Source organism: Amblyomma americanum, chromosome 11, assembly GCF_052857255.1.
Source record: "Amblyomma americanum isolate KBUSLIRL-KWMA chromosome 11, ASM5285725v1, whole genome shotgun sequence".
Lineage (NCBI taxonomy): Eukaryota > Metazoa > Arthropoda > Arachnida > Ixodida > Ixodidae > Amblyomma > Amblyomma americanum.
In genome coordinates, this window is record NC_135507.1 from 38,381,993 (window position 1) to 38,400,876 (window position 18,884).

Sequence of the window (18,884 nt, forward strand, 5' to 3'; positions counted from 1 at the left end):
TGACAAGCAAAACGATTTCGTACGCTTCTGTTAATAATTCAGCTTAAAAATACACGTGCGTGATAACAAAAAGGCATGCGCCAATTTCTCAGACTAAGATTGTTCAGAGCACGCTCGCTCGTAACGACAGTTTTTTCCAGCCAGATCATCTTCTTTACCAAATAAATGGATCGCAAGGTTGAATTTAGCTTTGTGTTAGCTGGTTACACACATCAACTGAAGGTATAGCCGAAAAATTTCTTTCGGCTCGCTGACTGACAACCGCCGTACTCATAGTGTCTGTGACACGTCTGCTCCGCGAGTGCATACATACGCGCTTTCACCGAGCAGTCAAAACTGAGAACAGGCCACGGGTTTTAAATAATTCACAGGCGATTACGATACAGCAGGATTTCCCGGGTTTGAAGACGGCCGCAGCGGCGGTGTTTCTTTGGAGGCGAAACGCAAAAGACGCCCGTGTTCTGTGCGATGTTATTGCACGGTAAAGGTCCCCAGATGGCCGAAATTATTCCGGAGCCCTCCACTACGGCACCTCTTTCTTTCTTTCTTCATTCATTCCCGCCTTCCTGCCTTCGCTTAAGGCATGGTTCAGGTGTCCGCCGATTTGTGAGACAGATACTACGCCGTTTCCGTTCCCCAAAAACCAATTTTCAATTTTTAAATTAGAATAGCCGGTAATAAGATATTTGAGCACAGATCCGCACCTATTTTCGGGCCACGGCTGGCGTGTAGCGTGTTACGCTGCTAGTCAGACTAGATGATTTTCCAGTGGCAGCCAACTAATGGTGGTCAATTCCACCGCTGTTGCCGTGGCAGAATAGTTTCGCTCTGCAACCGGCTGTCACCTGTCAGGTGACAGGTTGACCTGTGACCCGTAAGTTCGCGTGTTAAGCCGACATCGACTACTACGACGTAGAATGCAGGAAAGGGCACCTCTTCACGCCGCTCTAAAACGCTAATTGTGCCTGATTAACAGTTTGACTGCGAAGCTAGAATAATCAACGACTGCTGTCGCAGAGTTGCGTGCTGTTTACTACAACATGCGCGGAATACCATGAATATTTTTCCTATTTGCAATCTATGAGCTTAAGAAAGCACTGTGTAAGCATCCAGAGCCCGCACTCTCAAAACTTGAACAATTTGCGCTCACTTGTAGTCATAACAAGAGCTACTCTGCTTATGTTCTCCTCACTTCTTGTTTTAACATGCGTTATGCTGATTCGAATTTGTGTGCTTGTAGTTGTAATAAGATTTGCGCTGTTTTTAATCTTTCTCAGTATAACAGTTGTTACCCTATTTTTGTTCTCCCGACTCTGAGTTGTAAGAGCAGTTATGTTTCAGTTATGTTGCCGAGGCTGCTAAAATTTCCCTGAGAAACGCGTTTGTGCCGTGTGAATGACAAATATTTATTACTTTATTGAAGGCGTGTATTGCACGTCTCGAACCGGTACACAAAGACGTATACATACCTTCTCAATGTCGCCGAAAAGCCCGTATCCAAATTACTCAACTGCCGCTACCCATCGCCGGAGAAATCCCCATACACCGTTTCAACATTATCGGGGCCAGCTTTTACGACAAAAGTAGTACCAATGGCACATGACTAAATTGCTGGCGTTGTCAGTGTTAAGACCCGGAGCGTGAAGTCTTTGCAGTCCAGAAGCACCTACCACAAACCTTCTCTCCCCCCCCCGCCCAAATTTGCATTCCAGCAGCACCATTCAGCTCCCCCCTCCCCTTTCTTCCAGAAGAACAGAAGCCCAGGCAGTGCGAAAGGAAACAAGCTACAGCGAATTAACTTTGAAAGACGCTTTGGGAAATCATTGGGGTAACAAAGAATCACTACCGACTACCTATCAGGCTTGGGGCCTAAACACTCGCCCGACCTCTCCGATCCATTTGTATTCTTCATAAACGCTACCCACCCACCAACCTGCATGCACTTTCACAATCCAGGAAAAATCGATCACTTGTATAAAGCTTCGGCATAAAGGAAAAGCATTCATTGCAATAAAAGCTTTACAGTTAGCATCGAGGGCAAATCAGGCTGCAATCATAACTTTCTCGCACAAGCTTTCAGTATTAGCCCGCCGATGTTTATTGCATAGACTACGGTGATTTAGCTGCTATATTTCCAGAAATACCAACACTGCCCAATTAGAGTTTCCTTGCTACGCGTGTATTGCCCTTGGCGCTGGAAGTGGAAGAAATTATGGAAGTGTCGCAGACTCCTAAACTTAGGTCCTGTATATGAGTTAGATTGACGTGATCCAATGTTTAGGAAAAAAACTTAAAAACTGAGTAGATTTGTAGTATGAAATAATTACTCAATATTGTACTTGGTGGCTTCGTCTGAACACAGGAACAACGCCGTTGGCACTTCGAGTCGAGTGTTCAATTCGCTCTCACCCTACAATTACGTATCCGTCAAGGTTAGCTCGGTCCGTAGAGCAGCTGGTCTGGTGAGTCGATGGCCCTCTTTCCAACACCAGACCAGGCTAAATATTCCTTCAACTACGAAATATCTGTGGAAACTGTGTAGCGTTTCTTTGTAGCCAAGTAGTTGCGCTTGAGTAAATGCTAATGAGTAATTACTCTCTTCTTAAGAATCTACTCCACCTGCGGTGTTTCTCGTGAGCAGTTGACGAACACCATTCCCACTTCAAAGTTTTGACCAATTATCTCACACTCCGCACTATGAGAGCATTCCTGTTAGCTTATTTGGTAGAACGAATGCTACCGTTAGTCGGTAGTGAAGGGCTCGAACCAAGGAACAGGACGAATTTTTCTACATCCTACGAAACTACCTAGTTTCTGTGAAACTTGTGTTTCTGTGAAACCAAGTTTCTGTGAAACATGTGTTAAACTTGTGTATCTTTCCTTTGTAGTCGTGGGGCTGAGCTCGGGTGGGTGCTTATAAGTATTTACTCTCGTATTCCAGAGGCATCGCGGGTTTGTCATGTATAACTGGATTCTGTCGGCTTGACTCCACAAAATATATTTTGTTCTCTACGACTATCACTTCCATTTCAGCGCCTGCTCGATGTTCTGTAAAGCACGGAAGTTGTTGATCAAAAGTACAAAGCAGTTCACAGTCACCTCTTGTCCTGAGAACTTTCCCTCCTCTCATTACACAGCGCAGCTTTCTGTTCCCCAACAAGCTTGTTGCAGTGAAGCAGAGAACCTAACAGTTTCATTAATTCTCTTGTACTGTAGTTTCTCAAAGTGGTATACTGAAACAGTTGTTGAGCCATTGAAGGAGCGTGGTACGAACAAAAGGGCGGAACACAGCAGCGTACGAGGTGGCCACTGAAAAATTGAACGGTGTTGCAAATGTACTAAGAAGAAATAAAAATGCGGCATTCCCAGCAGCTGTCATGATGAACAGAACGGTGCAATAATTTCATCCATTGCTGAGGTGGCATGTATAAAACACAATAGACTACCTAGGAAAAAGCCTGAAATACACATCCACTGTAGATTGAGCATAGCTGGATGCTGGACTTCGTAGACGGCACATTCAAAGAAGCAATGAGATTCAAAACATTAATTGGAATTCAACAGCACAAAAAAAGTTATTAAGTACTCGAGTTCTTGAATGATCCCTGTTGTACATATCTGATTCTGCGCACTTCTATTTTCACTTGACATCACGATATAAGTAACGCAAACGTCACTTCGTTTATTTAGAGATCTAAAGCTAGAGATTATCCACCGGCAGTTTTTCTCTGTTTACTTTCTTTTGTGATGAAATATTAGAACTTTTGGTTGGCTCGTTTTTTTCTTCGTCGTGTCTAACAAGGTGTACGTAATCAGGATGCACTCAGGACTTTGAAGCTGAATATTCGCCAACGGCAGTTTTTTTTTCACTTTATTCTGATGAAATATATAAAACAAATTTCTGTTGGCTGTTTTTTTTTGGATTCAATAAGATGATATCTGTAGTCAGCATGCACTGACGACTTCAACGTTCAATGATATGCAATCCGCATTTGCTTCCGCCCCTTTTGCTTAATCGGCACTAGAATCACGCCTAAACATTTTACGTCAGCTTTTTTTTATGCTAACCACCTCGAAGATATCTGCGAGATGTCTAGGTGGAATAGCTTGATTTATTACTGTAGTCACAGTAGCTTGAAAATAAATTTTAAATAAACGAATTATGCTAGCGCCGCTGAAATACGGTCGCCAACCAGCCGAAGATATCAAATGATAGTGTTCTGCCAAGAGCTGTTCATCGGTTGCCGGTACGCAGGCATGCTTTGTTTTCTTTTGAGTATTTTTTTCAAGACGTAAATACGTAATGATGAAGAGAAACTAAAAATATTTGTCTTACTGACGGGGCGCACTTACTATAAGGAAAAGGGTGTGGCAGGTTAAGAAACCAGAAAAAATCAGAGGAAAAAGCATCGTTCTGGCGGGTTCAGAAATTTCTGCTCGCCAGTCAGGTTTATTCTTTATTCACACATCACAGATCAATGGAGTCATTTTGCATTTTGTCGTTGATCGCAATGCAGATGCTTTAGGATCTCCTCGCATTCCTCCGTTTCAAAAGAAAATAAAAGTTGATCGAATGATTTATTTATTTATTGAATGATTGATTGATTGATTGATTACGTGACACCCTTGCTCATTTCCAGAAATCGAATGCCGTTACCTTTGAGCCGCCCCGGATAAAAGAAGCAGACAAGAGTCAGGCAAATGCTCTTGCTCTCCAGAAAAGCGCGAAGTCCACCAATGGCGAAAATGTCGAGAGCACATTGCATGCATTGCTTCATTTTCCGGACGTCTCAACAGCATTATGCATTTTCATACTTGATGCTTCATTAACGTGGAGATGAAGTAGACAACAGGCACCAGGCAAAAACAAGAAGGTAAATACCGAATAACAGCATTGGAACAACTTTTCCAGGCAGCACCACTTTCTTATAGAAGGTGTCTATGATACACTATGGACGCTCACATAGACTGCTCCAAATTGCTGATTTAAGCACCTTTTATGAGGAATTTGAGGCAGTTTTGCGGTTCTAAATCTCATCTTGTCGTTCAGCTCCAAGCACCAGCATTGTGGCACTTGGTTTAAGATAATGTAAACTTCAGGCTCTACGCCTCCCCTGCTGTCGGGAGCTCTGTATATGGGAAGTTCCTTCTTATTCAAAGTACTCGGGCCATAAATTTGAATAGCGCAAAGGAACAAACACAAGAAGACACGAAGACAGAAAGAGCGCCTTGTACAAACTGAGTTTATTGCGGAAAACTCCTAGTTATACGCCAGTACATTATCATTATCAGTGCGTTATCATAGCCGGAACAAGCCAACAGAAAAACCTTATGGTCTTAGCGCAAACCTTATGACATTTTCCTTGCTATGCTACAACCGGCCTATTCCGTCGACTTCAATCGCAAATGACAGTTAGGCTGTGGTGTGTCATAATTTATTAAATTATTGCCACGCAAACTGATACGGCTTTATTCATTATTCTTTATTCAATAATTACTCCGCATTGCCCGAAGGCGTTACCGCAGGAGGCTTACAAATTTGCTCAGCATATACATGGTATTCAGCTACTGCCTGACTACACAGCTCCCAGTTCTCTTTAACAGCTCACGGACTTTGCAACTATAATTTTTATAAGATTTTTTATTTTTCTGTATTTAGAATTGCAAACCTTTTTAGGCTCCTACCAGGAAGCCTGCAAAATCTTCTTCTCCCGTAGAATAGTGCAATATTTGCTAATGTTTGAGTGTCAGAAAGAAATGCTCTATTCCAGGCCTCTTTCTAATGTCATTTGAGTTTAGAATAAAATTTTATTGTACAGGGCTTTTTGAATAAATCCATGTAATTTAATACAGCAGAGGATATGCGTTAACTGCTGCCCTTGCCCTGACCTCTTTCGTGGTGTTTTTTACCGTAGTTTCTGCTTATAGGAATGCAAACTCTGGTTGTGATTTTCATAGTTGCTAGGGGTTTAATTCTTCAAGACAGTCTCGCAATAGCATTGAAGGTTTTCATTATATGCTGCGTGTTTATACATACACGGAGCAAGCCCGCACGCGCTTTCCGTGTTACGTCGAAGATGTCGGTTTATGCGAACGCTTAATCGGAATGTGAAAAGATCTCAGACTCCTTGAAGGATATCGGCGTTAAGGTCTTTGAGATGTATGCATGCGACTTACGCACTTTTACTGAATTTGTCACACTCTTCCAGAGCTACTTCGTATCGCTGAACAAGAATACGGTCCTGACTCGTCAAAACCCAAGGCCCGTTGTGTCGGTTGCAGGGCTTACGCCTGTAGCTGAACACTCCTCGCGGCATCAGAAAAATCAGACTTCCTTCGCGAAGAAACATCTCGTCAGCTCTACCTTCTCCCCAGCCATTAGCCACCATCATTTCTGGCTCTAGATATTCTACAAATATTGGAATAGCAGCTTGCTGTGCCTATTTCTCACCTGTCGTCTGTCCGCTATCACCTCTTTTATTATATATCAATGACCTCCCTAGGTGTCTTTATAATTCCAACTGTTTTCTTTGTGCTGACCGCACGACACAACAATCTTAACCTCAGATTTACATATAAATAAATTAGTCGATAAACTTAACATTGATGCACAGAATGTATTCGGTTGGTGCAGAAATAATTTGCTCTTCATTAATGCATCCAAATCCAGCTTTAGAGTTTTTAGGTCACCTCGTCAAATTTTCTGCTAAAACCCGTCTGTTAGCATAAGCTCAAACTCAATCCTTTCAGCTGATCACGTATCCTTTCTAGGCCTAGTACTCGACAAACATCTTGAATTTCAGACCCAGATCTCATTCATTTCCCGAAAAATGGCGTCTGTTATTACAGTATTAATTAAAGTTTGCCCGTATTTCCATGTTCCCATTATTATTTCCCTCTATTACTCGTTCATCCACTCCCATATTCAGTATTGCATTTCATCTTGGGGTAACACGTATCATTCGCATTTATATTTTCTGCAAACTATTCAAAACCAAGCAATTCGATTTATCACTTATAGTCACTACTCTGCAAATGCCCCTCGTCTGCTCCTATCATACAATATTTTATCGGTGCCCAAAATAATCGACTAGAAATTAAGTACACTTATGTACAAATCTGTTAGAAATCTACTTCCTTTTTCGATAACTAGCAGTGACCAAAATCCGCGTCGCAACATCACGCGTTTTGTTAATAACTAACTTTTTACTCCCTAAGCCTAACACTAATTATGAAAAGCGAACAGTTCGTTTCACTGCCAATACATTATGGAACTCATTACCAGTTAGCATTAAGCAATCATCTAATATCTCTGCCTTCAAATCCGCTCTCCGTCAGTTTTTACAATCCCCCTAATAGTATTTTACTTGGTATATGGTACTAGTTTTGTCATTTATATCATTCAATGATTTGTGTTTTGTATTGGTCTGTATGCTATTAGGTGTGAAATCATTTTTCATTCAAATAAAGGTTTGCATTATTTCTCGTATTTCACTCACTGCTCATTTATGATGCGAACAACTTTAAATTTTTTTTGCATCTGCTGTCTCTAATTCTTTTTTACAATTGTTCTTACATGAGGTCCCGTCCGCAGTCTCTGACTTTGTGACCTCCTTCTGTATTCCAGTGTTCTCTAACCATGTACCATAAACATGTAATAAACGAACCTTGAACCCCTATTTGCCCTTCACCTCCAGAAACTGCGTGAAGGCGGCACCTTTTCTTAGACTCTATGAGTAAGCAATCCCTGGTGCACCTCTGACAATTACTATATTGTTGCACTGGCCGATTTCCGGGTCTTATGGCATGGTACTTCCATCGTCCTCTCCATATATAAGCGCATCCTTCCCAAGCTCATGGTTTTCAGCCTCCAACAAGTGAGTACTCCGCGGCTGCCGAGCCGCCATCATGTCTTCCTCTTTCCCCTGGTCGTTAATCCCACGCTACACGCCGTTCAACTTCGCCGCGACGCCACTCCCTCTCTAGAGAGCAAAACTAGGTGCCGCAGTTTCTGACCGGAGAACTACGCCCTCGTCCAACTGTCAAAGACCTGATCTACAACCTCCTACTCATATTGAAGATCTGAGCAAGGGCGTTTGTGTCATGGCACTCGCCGACATCAGTGCGCTGGATGCTCTAATCACGTAACGCCTTTTCGCTTCCTCAGGGAAGTAAAGGCGCCAATTCCCTGACTCTCGCCGCGTGCGGCCAACACTCAACATATGAAACCGTTCGCAGTGATACTGTTCTAGTCGTCATTCAGGACTGCATCCTAAGGTTCCAGCTTCTCGGCCAGGCATGGATGTGGGATGAATACGTTTTCGTTTTAGGACGGTTACAACGAGAGCTTTATGATGCTCAGAATGTGTTTTAATGGACTTGAGCATCACGCAAGGCGAAGTGTTCGCGGGTGACTCAATGATGTTCGCCCTCTCTTTGACTCCCCCCGAACGCTTGTGGGTCTGGCTTCCTCAATATGTCCTGCATTGAAAGCACCAATTTCCGCTTTCTTTGTATGCAACCGTTCCAGCAATCACATTACTGCGTCTGTCGTCACCTGCTCTTTCACTGTAAGTGTTCGGGCTGCAGAAGTGGACATGGGGAGGATGCCGCATCGTGGAGTAATTCCTAAATGTTTTTTTTCTGGGGGTGATCAAAGAAGATGCCCACTGAGGGCTCCGACTGAGGGCCAGACTTCATAATGACAACTCTAGCGCGATGCACGGGCTACCTGCACGGACGCTCGAAGTTGATTCCGCCCGTCGCTTGATGCTATAAGACACCGCTGAAGACCATCAGGCCTTCTTGCCCTGAACTCGCAAGACTCTCGGTATTCGTCTATCTTTGATGGGCTTAAGCCTCCAAAAAATCTTTTGGTTGCTGGATCTATCCACATTTATATTCGCATTTTCTTTTAGGAGAACTCAGTTGGCTTCAGTAAAGATTCGTCGTGTTTACGCTCAGTTATGATCAGGGGGCTTGAGTTATGAGGCGAAAATTCGTAATCTCATCGTCAACTGTAAAGGTTTCTTTGCAGAAATTGCTGTTAACTGACATTTCTTCCGTTTTCACGAGACAAGAGATAAATGCTAATAGAAGCTTACAGAACTTACAAGAGCATTTCGCATAGTTTTCTCGGCATCTCAGAGCCGTGCTATCCACCTGCTCACTACTAAAAACCCTGCACTGGTGTTTGGTGGCATTTAGAACTACCTATCCTATTGAAAGGCCGCGAAAAATGTCCGAGGCGTGAACTGTGTGCACGGAGGGGAAATCAGACTGTGGGGAAAAGCTACGCTTATTGACTTTATCCCGGGTGAGCGCGCAGCCTATCCTAGAGCCTACTCAGCAGCGCCAGGCAATTATGCAGCGGGTGGTCCCTTGATTTTACGCCAACGGACGCGTCGGCACTGGCAAGCATCCAATACAGAGCTGTTGTTGTACAAAATAATGAATAGAACTAATTTCGCGCCTTATGTCTATGACGACGCATAATTATTACCCAAATGCGTCAGGGAAGCAAAGAAAATCGAGGGTTCTTTCAAAAGAAATTCGCCCTGAATATCCCGCGATTGTTGTTTTGGGTGACGACTAAATGTCACGCTAAAAGGTAATCTCACATATCGCATTTGAATGGAAAGCTTCATATCAAGCTGTACCCGATAGCGATTGCTTAATACAAAGCAACAGAGATCTGACAACGTTAATTATGAAGTAGTCACTCTCAGAAATGGGTCTTAGCATTAACAGAAAAGCTAGTAGCCTACATAGGAAATGCAAAATTATAGCTCGAAATAACATAAAAAAATTCATATGACGTCTCGCTGCGACTGTATGCTTTCACCCTAATTAAGCAAAAAAATGAATAGCAGCAGCAAAAAAAAAATCTTGGCTTTCTTCTGTGCATATTGATAACCTTGCTGTTGTATTAAAATTTTTAATTATCTTTTAGCGCAGATCTTTGGGTCGCAGCTTAGTATAAAAGAGACAAGTGCATCTCCCAGCATTGAGTTATGGCCAACCAAAGATATAAATGATACAAAACGCTGTGCGGCACCCATTTATTCAGATAAGTTTCCAAGCATAACTCGAATGTGCAGTGCATCTGGCTTCCTATCTCCACACTGCCCCACACGACGAGGTATAAGGCCTTTAGATGAAGTTTGCAGTGCTCTTTCTCAGTGTCCTTTGCACTTTGATTGTGGCCACCGAGTAAGTATGATCTTGTTTATTTCAATTTTCTTTACGATGGGATGTAGTAGATGCGCCGATAGGCGTACAGCCTTTGCCAAAAGTAAGCAGGCTGCGAGGCTTGCTTCTCATTCGAATAGTAGAGCCCTTACGGCTTCTCTAAAGATCAAAATGGTCTCGGAAGGGGAGGACAAGGGTTCTACTTGCTTACAGAGATTTAGAGCTTGGGGGCTGACATAATAGCTTCAATAAACGACTGAGAAGCAAAACGTGTAGCCTGGCTACTTTTGGCAAAGACTGTGCATATTTTAATGCTCCTATAGGCACGTTAACCCTGTTTTGACACTAATAGCGATGCTGATTTATGAACTGGAGCTTCAGTGAAAAAATGTCAGCTAAAACCGCACCGCTTAACAAAACAAACTGCAACGAACGTTGCAGGGATAACCCCTTTAAACTAGTTAGCGTTCGAGCACGCACGTTGGGGGGCATGTCCGGTGTTATGAGAATTAAATTTTCATTCCTCAGTGACGATGGGGCGTCACACCAATATGACCTAGCGCGAGTAATTCAATCACCCCACAACGCCCACAATGTGAAACAGTGATGACAGCAGTACACAATTCCACATCGGCCTACAGGGTAGTGACATCATTTTTGAATCATTACGTAGTGCCTCTGAAGAAAGAACAGCAGTTGCACTGAAAAGAAAAAAAATTGTCAAACCCGCACTGGAACCCCCGCCCCTCCCGCTGAAAGCCCTCGGGCTTAGTATCCACCATTGAGGAGGTTGGACTGCGAGCTCTAATTGGAGACCTGTGTGAGCGTCTAGCACAGCAGAGCACGATACAGAGCGGGCAACCACGTTTAGTTCAGCTCATCAATGAGCATCTTGAAATCTTGTCGCCATATAAAAAACCTATGCCTAGTAGCAACCAATATGCCCTTGACATGTCATAGTGGCTCCAGCATGAGGCGGTCGCCAGAAATACGAGCACGGCGGAGTATGCCGAAGCTCCAAGAGATGACGCGCGAAATCACCGCACGCTGTCGCATTCAGTTCTTTGGCGCGACCAATGCGATCTCAATTTTTTTTCCTTCAGAAGGCTCGAGAAAGTGCAGGGTACTACGTTTTCATTATTCTCGAAGGCGCCCCTAACGTTCTATGAATTGTGAAGTTTTAGCGAAGGATTTGAAACCGAGCACGACTATGGCAATGATCAGGAGCGCCAACTAGTGGCGGCACTGTTATTGGCAGTACTCATTGTTTTCAAAGAGGCATCGAGTGTTAACACATCCGGCTGACCAGCCTTCTCTTGATAAAAACAAAGTAATTTCTTAATGTAACCGTCACGGGTAAACTCAGAAATAGCAGTTAGTTACCTACGGGTATTTTATACTCTAAAGAGTGATCCACTGAGGGCAGAAAAGTCAGCCTGGCGGTGCAGTGCATCTCAATATACCGCATGGCTCAATTTTTCACCGTTTTAAAACAAAAATCCCTGAAAGAAAAAAAAATCATCCAGCAGTTTTCTCATTGCTTTTGCGTGTGTGCATACGCCTAAGTAGTTAATAAAAGCGGGAAGAAGTAACTACATTCGATGTGGTTCAGCTCCTCCAATGACTGCTGTAATGAGCTAGCAGTCTTTCGAGCATATAGAACGCTACTCTTCTCGTGACATTTTTGTCACATCGTTTATTGAACGGTTGTGCGCAACAATGGAAACACCTTACTATGAAGTTATCCAGAGAAGCTGACAAGCTGGTGCATGTCTTTCAGCTCAGTAAAATTGGGCTGCACATTCAACAGATGGAATAGAGCATCAAGTGGAGCTGCGCTTGTCCTCTTCCTTACGTGTATAGTTCTGGTCTTGGTTAAGCGCAATAATCGTTAACTCAGTCGTGAACGGATGGAAGGACGAATATGTTTATATGTTTCTCCTCTTTCAGATAAATTGATTGGTTCCCTTTCAGTTGTCTGGAACAGGGGGCGTGTGTAATGTTTGGATTTCTGTGCAATGCAGAACTTTACTTTCGCCACAACCTATATACGTCTACCGCAGGCGGGACACTTAACCTCTTTTTGAAGAGCGTGTGCAGCGTTTCTTCCTAAGGAAGGATATTAGCTTGGAAAGTATATATCACTGTAAAATTGAGCCATCGGGTGCGCCATCAATTGCAGTTGCTTATTTTATGCTGTGGTAAGAATTTAGATCGTCCCTAACAACTCTGCGCGCATTCTGCCTTGCAGCTCAAGTACAGCTACCTGGAAAGTGAGCTGTTTTATAGTACTGTACTCACGCTGACGCAGCTTGCTTACCTTATGGTTTGTTTAAAGCGCGAAGTGTCAAAACAAGAAAACACACAACAAGCTTACTGCATTTTTAGCACCCACGGCCTTCTCTCGCAGCTGAGGATAACATTGTCTTTAGAAAATGTAATACTACGTGCGGCAGAACAGCGTCTTTAAGATCGCTTCACCACGATAGCATCTGTCAAAGCGACAATGCTAGAATTCGGCCAAAGTTGCCATGAACACGTGAGCAAGGACGAGGAGGATAAAGAAACATTTCTTCGTGGGTGGTAATGAAGCTCCGATAAAAGACACCATTAGCTCTGCTAAAGCCCGCTGGTCGTCCTCCGAACCCAAGCCATTTTGGTCTTGAGGAGAGGTAAACTGCAGTGGCTGTCTCACTTCTCGGTATACATCTGAAGCACACCGTGAGGAAAGTCATGACGGAGGAAGTGAAACAAGAAAGACTGAAAGTGGTGCTCTGGTGGAGGGCTCCGCGATTCATTCCTCCACCAGATGATGAACCCAAACACTCGAGGAGAATGGGGGGTAAGGAAAATAATGCCAGTTACTGGAACAGTTTCATGATTTGAGAATATTTGCTGGAGCGGCAGTAATCGCCGCACAGTTAGGACAGTGAGCTATTTAAAGCTATCCGAAGTGGACGATCGTTACAGAGTGAGTGGAATGCTAATATATATCAGTCAATAAATCAATCAATCAATCGATCGATCAATCAATGAACCAATCAATCAATATTTATTTTCGGTGCCCAGGAACAACCCAAAGGTCTTGGTGCTGGTACACCATACACACGCGCAAAGAAGTAAATTCTTTCCCCACAAAGGAAGACAATCAAGTTAGGTAATGTAGAGCCAAGGCGATCGAAAAAAAAACAACTAGGCATCTCCATTAGACAAAGGCGTCAATAATAATAATAATTATAATAATAATAATAATAATAATAATAATAATAATAATAATAATAATAATAATAATAATGAGAGTGTTAATGTTGCCGAGGATGCGTGCTTGTTCTCTACGGAGTGATGAGTGTGTTAAAGGAGAAATACATTTCTGTTTTCTTTGTTTTTTAGTGTGTGTTTTTTCATATCTTACGATGGCTTCCACTAACGTCTGTGGGGTGCGACATTATGAAAACGCAGTATGACGTATTTTAGAATGGTGGGCTATCTCCGCATCGCAGCTTTCACTCAGACTTATGAGTGCATATATTGATCATTGTAATCGAAAGGCGCAAAAACCACACACACACGTGAGAAGAGAACAGGACAGAGCGCCACTCACATTTCATCTGCCCCGTTCTCTTCTCTTGTGCGTGTGCGTGTGTGTGTGTGTGTGTGTGTGTGTGTGTGTGTGTGTGTGTGTGTGTGTGTGTGTGTGTGTGTGTGTGTGTGTGTGTGTGTGTGTGTGTGTGTGTGTGTGTGCGTGCGTGCGCGTGCGTGCGTGTGTGTGTGTGTGTGTGTGTGTGTGCGCGCGTGTGCGCGCGCGCGCGCGTGTGCGTGTGTGTGTGCGTGTGTGTGTGTGTGTGTGTGTGTGTGTGTGTGTGTGTGTGTGTGTGTGTGTGTGTGTGTGTGTGTGTGTGTGTGTGTGCGTGCGTGTGTGTGTGTGTGTGTGTGTGTGTGTGTGTGTGTGTGTGTGCGTGCGCGCTTTTGGCGCCTTTCAATTACAATGATAAACTACCAACTAGCCGAACAAGAAGCTCTCTTAATACATATATTGATTCGAACTGCAATGAAAAAAACAATAAAATAAACTCTGAATTTGCTTTAGAAAACATCTGTGCGATACTAATACATAATTTTTCAAACTTATCATTTACTCTTTCTATAAGCATGTACCCGACGAACTAAACATGATTGAAAGCATCGCACGTGTAAGAGCTCTATTATTTGAAGAAAAAAAATATTCAGTGTGTAGGCCAATATTCGCTGCTAAACCCTAACAGCGTGCAGACCTCTCATAATTAACCTTCTGAACTTGCGAAGTCAGTCACATAAATCTAACAGGATTGATTTATTTGCTCGGTTTGCAAAATTTTGCAGGTCCGTTTTTAACAGTTGGGTTTGTACCGTGCTAACACAATTCAATCAGAACTAATACCTCTCCAATAGCTCAAGCCACATCTGTGGCCACGGAGAACAAACCATCGACGAACATACAGCCGGCAAACTATTTATACGGGGCTTACAAATAATGGTTTGGCTTCCCACGCGAGCGCGCAGGCAGCAGGCATGCATACAGACACGAGAGCTTGAAGTATCTTGGAGCCAGCAGTGGTTCTGAGCGTGACTCTATACACCTGCTACGATTTTTTTTCCACGCTCCACGACATTCCATGCAACACGGTGTTTCATTCAACACTGAAGGAGGGAACGTAGGGCAGCCAATGTGACAACATTTGTCTCTACGCCCTTCTGGGCTGCCGCTCCGAGGGAGGCCATCAGGGGGTTGGGTGGCGGTCGCTTACGGAGAGCAGTTTTGCTGCCTCGGAAGTAAGAGCGGTTACGTTAGGCTTCACAGCAAAGGAACAGCTCATTAGAAAGTTGCCTGAGATTTGCTCCTTTATTCTTGCTTGTGAGCTGAAGCTGAATTGCCTGTATGAAGGCCAAAGTTTGGTACCGCTCGAAGCACATGCACATTCAAAGCGTTCATGACAGTTCTCTGTTTTCAGGTCTGGTTCTACTAAACGCCCTACAATGATTCGACCGCCACGAAGACCTTATTGTCCTGCTTGGGTAAAGGTCATTTAATTTAGCGGCCTTCACATAAACTACTTTATCTGAGGCAGAACAGTGCAGTTGTGTGCCTTTGCGCGCAGGCAGTAGGGGAATGAGACGTATAACATTTTTATTATGAGGTTAAAAATTAAAAAAAAATGTTTCTGGTAAAAAGAAGCTTTGCTCCATAGTAATATCATCGTTGGCGGACATCAAAAAAAAACTTGTGAATAATGAAATTAAAAAAAAGTATAACAATATGCACCTGATTCGCAATCACAGATCTGTAGCCGGCCGTCAGTAAAAGCCTTATGAGTGTTTAGATGTATCCCAAACGGACTACCTTCGCCGCTGTCAAACGTCAAATTTCGGCCATTTCTCGGGCCATTCGAAAACCTCGCGCTTAAGGGGGGGGGGGGGGGGGTTGCCGAGAGACGTCAATCAAATCGCGACACAAAGTGACGCACGTACAACGTGACATTCTCTGCCCCGCCCCCGCTGGAGCAGCGAAGTGGCCAGGAGCGGGGAGCATCGCAGAGTGGGTGGGGCTAAGAATGTCGCGTGGTAGGTGTTCGAACCGGAATAGATAGACTTCTGCGCCATTATTCCTTCCAAGTTGACTTCTCTGCTGAGCATAGTAAACGCCTAGATCGTTTTGTAATTTCTGTTCCCACTGTTTCCCGATTTGGGTAGTGTTAAAACGATTGACATTTTCAGGGGCAGGTGTCTGGCCTCAAGTGCCGCATAACTTCAAAACTGGCGTACGCGCTGTATATTTTCTGTGCTTTTTTTAGTTGTTTCCACCTACGGGACTGTGAGAAAGGGGGTTTGGGGTTAAGCATAATATTGATAAAAAAAATGTTGCGGGGCTAGTTGGTTATGCCTCAATTTTGAAAAAAAGTAACACAGCGCCCGTCCTGCCAAGTTGTCTCTGTGTCTTCGCCTTAAAATGTAGCGCTGGATTACTTAAAAAAAAGCAATGTCTAATTTATTGCAGTATAGGCGACCGACCGGATTTTTAGCAAAAACAAAATTTTCTTTCGCTTGGCTCTGACCGAGTATACAATGTTTTAGATGTATCGAAAGCCGGTGAAGCGCTTCATGTAGCTCATGGTTGTGTGCAACGTTTTCTTGAAAACAAGCCTAAAAATTGTACATTCAGACTAAAGTAATGAACATAAGGTCAGAAAAATTGCTGCTTGCAGATTAATGCTGGTTGATACAATATTACAATATATACACCTTTAATGGGCCGGAGAATGGAATGGAATGTCACATGACGGCAAATTTTTTCACTAAAATATATTTATAAAACTAACTTTCTACTTTCTACAGTACTTCGCAGAGCCATAAAATTTCTGGAAGAAATCCGGAAGCTTCGATGACAAAGATACAATAAATCAGAAACGCAAGACGAATACCTATATAAATGTGCAACATGAGAGAACAACACGAAGGTAGCTTGAAATGAAACGATAGCAAGGAACAGAATATTCTGTCGGTGCCAATCTTGTGTAGAACGCGAGACCACCAGACATAATCACCTGAAATTAGAGAGTAGCGATTTTTTTTTTCGGGTATGTGATCACGCCTACCTGGCTTGCAGTACTGGCTGTACTACCGTGCTTGCTTTCATGATGAAAATGGTGGCGCAAAAAAAAACGGAGACAAAGAAAGAGGACAACAGGGCGAGCGCCTTACGTCATATTTACATAATGAACAGTTTCCAACTAGTACAGCTTTCTATTCTCAATACTTGCTTTCCCTCCCAAAGGTGGCAGTAGTTGGAAGGTGTAAATTAATTTTGACAAGCAGTGTGTCACTCGAGCGATCTAAAAGGGGGCGTGAAGTGTACAGGAAAAACAATACGCAGAAACCTCGTTTTGTATATATTTTTGACGCCTTTATTCAAAGATATATCTAAGGAGGATGCATCAGGCAGGAACTCAGACAAAATTAATAATGTAGTGGACTGCTGTCCAATATGATGGTTACTGTGAAGAGAACAACAAAATAAACGATTGATCTTCTATGCGTGACACTTAATTATCCAAGCATAAAATACTCTCGAAGCCTGTGTTTTTTGTCCAACTAGAAAAGCAACACTATATTTAGGCTTTATACGAAACATAAATCCTTGAATGCATTTGTCCCTGGCGGTCGTCTCACTTTATTATATACGAATAGCCTCTCTGTACACTCAAGGAAGCAAAAGTGGGATTATCTGGTGCTCAGAACGAACATTCTATGAACGCTACGATTAACTTGCATGGCCGGTAAATTTCAAAGACGCAAATATCCATCTGAGTTTCTTCACTTTTCATTAACTCCCTCAGCGAAGCTTTCAGGAAAAACTTTCATTCATGGTTCATTTCTTTCTGCTCGATGCCACATCAGCAACCTTCTTTCTTGCTTGCAGTGCCCCCTTGGCAGCAGAGCAGGGTCGCGATGTGAGGAAGACTGTGTGTGCGTGCAGCGCCACCCTTCCAGCCGAGGCCTAGGACCACTTCCTTGTGTGTGGTCCCCAGCAGTCTCCTTGAGATGGCCGAAGTTTGTACCGTGAGAACGTAAAGAAATGTATATTAAAGTGAACATTATCGCAAAACAGGTGCTCCTATTCGATTATCTAAAACATTATGCACAAATGCACTCTAAATAACTCTAAATAGACTGGTCAAGCTCTACGCAAATACACACATGGTTTAAGGATCTCCTTTCTTAAAAAAAAAGTGTTTAGATATTTTGCTAATGAGAGCAGGAAAGGTGTGTATGAAGCTTTCAAAAACATTAAAGTTTTCGTTCCGTGCTCTTTTTTTGCTTCTTTCCATACTCCTCTCACCTTAATTCTTTGAGAATTTCTAAAGAGCGAAGGGTGCGGTAGGCCATTTTCTAGGGCAGGTGTGCTGTATCGCTCCGTTTCGAAATTATAATAATAATAATAATAATAATAATAATAATAATAATAATAATAATAATAATAATAATAATAATAATAATAATAATAATAATAATAATAATAATAATAATAATAATAATAATAATAATAATAATAATAATAATAATAATAATAATATTAATAATAATAATAATAATAATCAATATTTATTTTTCGGTGCCCAGGAACAACCCATAGGTCTTGGTGCTGGTACACCATTCACACGCACAAAATGTAAATTTAGTTCACTACAAAGGAAGACACTCAGGGGAGGTAATGCAGCAGTCAAGGCGATAGAAAAAAAAGACACATAAACTAGGCGTGACATCAAGCATGAAGCAAAAAAGCGAAAACAAGAAAAGAGCGAGAACAGCGGTAAATGAAAACAGCTAGAACAGGCAAGAGACATATAAATAACTAATGAAACAATAAACAAGGAGAATGAACGACCGATAACAGCCAAGTACAGCATATAGCAAAATACAAACAAGAATAAAGCCAATACTAGTAAGAACGAATAAGAAACCTCTGAAATACAAGCTAGAAATACAATCATACACAATAAGAAACGTAATTAGTGAACGCGTTACAGACAATCAGGCGTGAGTATACAGTAATAAAGAAAAAATATTAATGAAAACAAGTACACGTGATGAACAATTAAGGAGAGTAAAAACAATATAATACCGGTGCAAACGCACAAGTGTAGTAAAGACAAAATGCA

The 18,884-nt window shown here is 42.6% G+C and overlaps 1 long non-coding RNA gene across 1 annotated transcript; it reads left to right on the plus strand.

Moving 5' to 3' along the window:
* The first annotated feature begins 10,009 nt into the window (after nt 1-10,009).
* On the plus strand, nt 10,010-17,955 carry LOC144111016 (uncharacterized). The gene is made up of 3 exons (XR_013309965.1): nt 10,010-10,212; nt 15,180-15,243; nt 17,645-17,955. It is a non-coding gene; the product is annotated as an uncharacterized LOC144111016 (long non-coding RNA).
* Nucleotides 17,956-18,884: the final 929 nt, after the last annotated feature.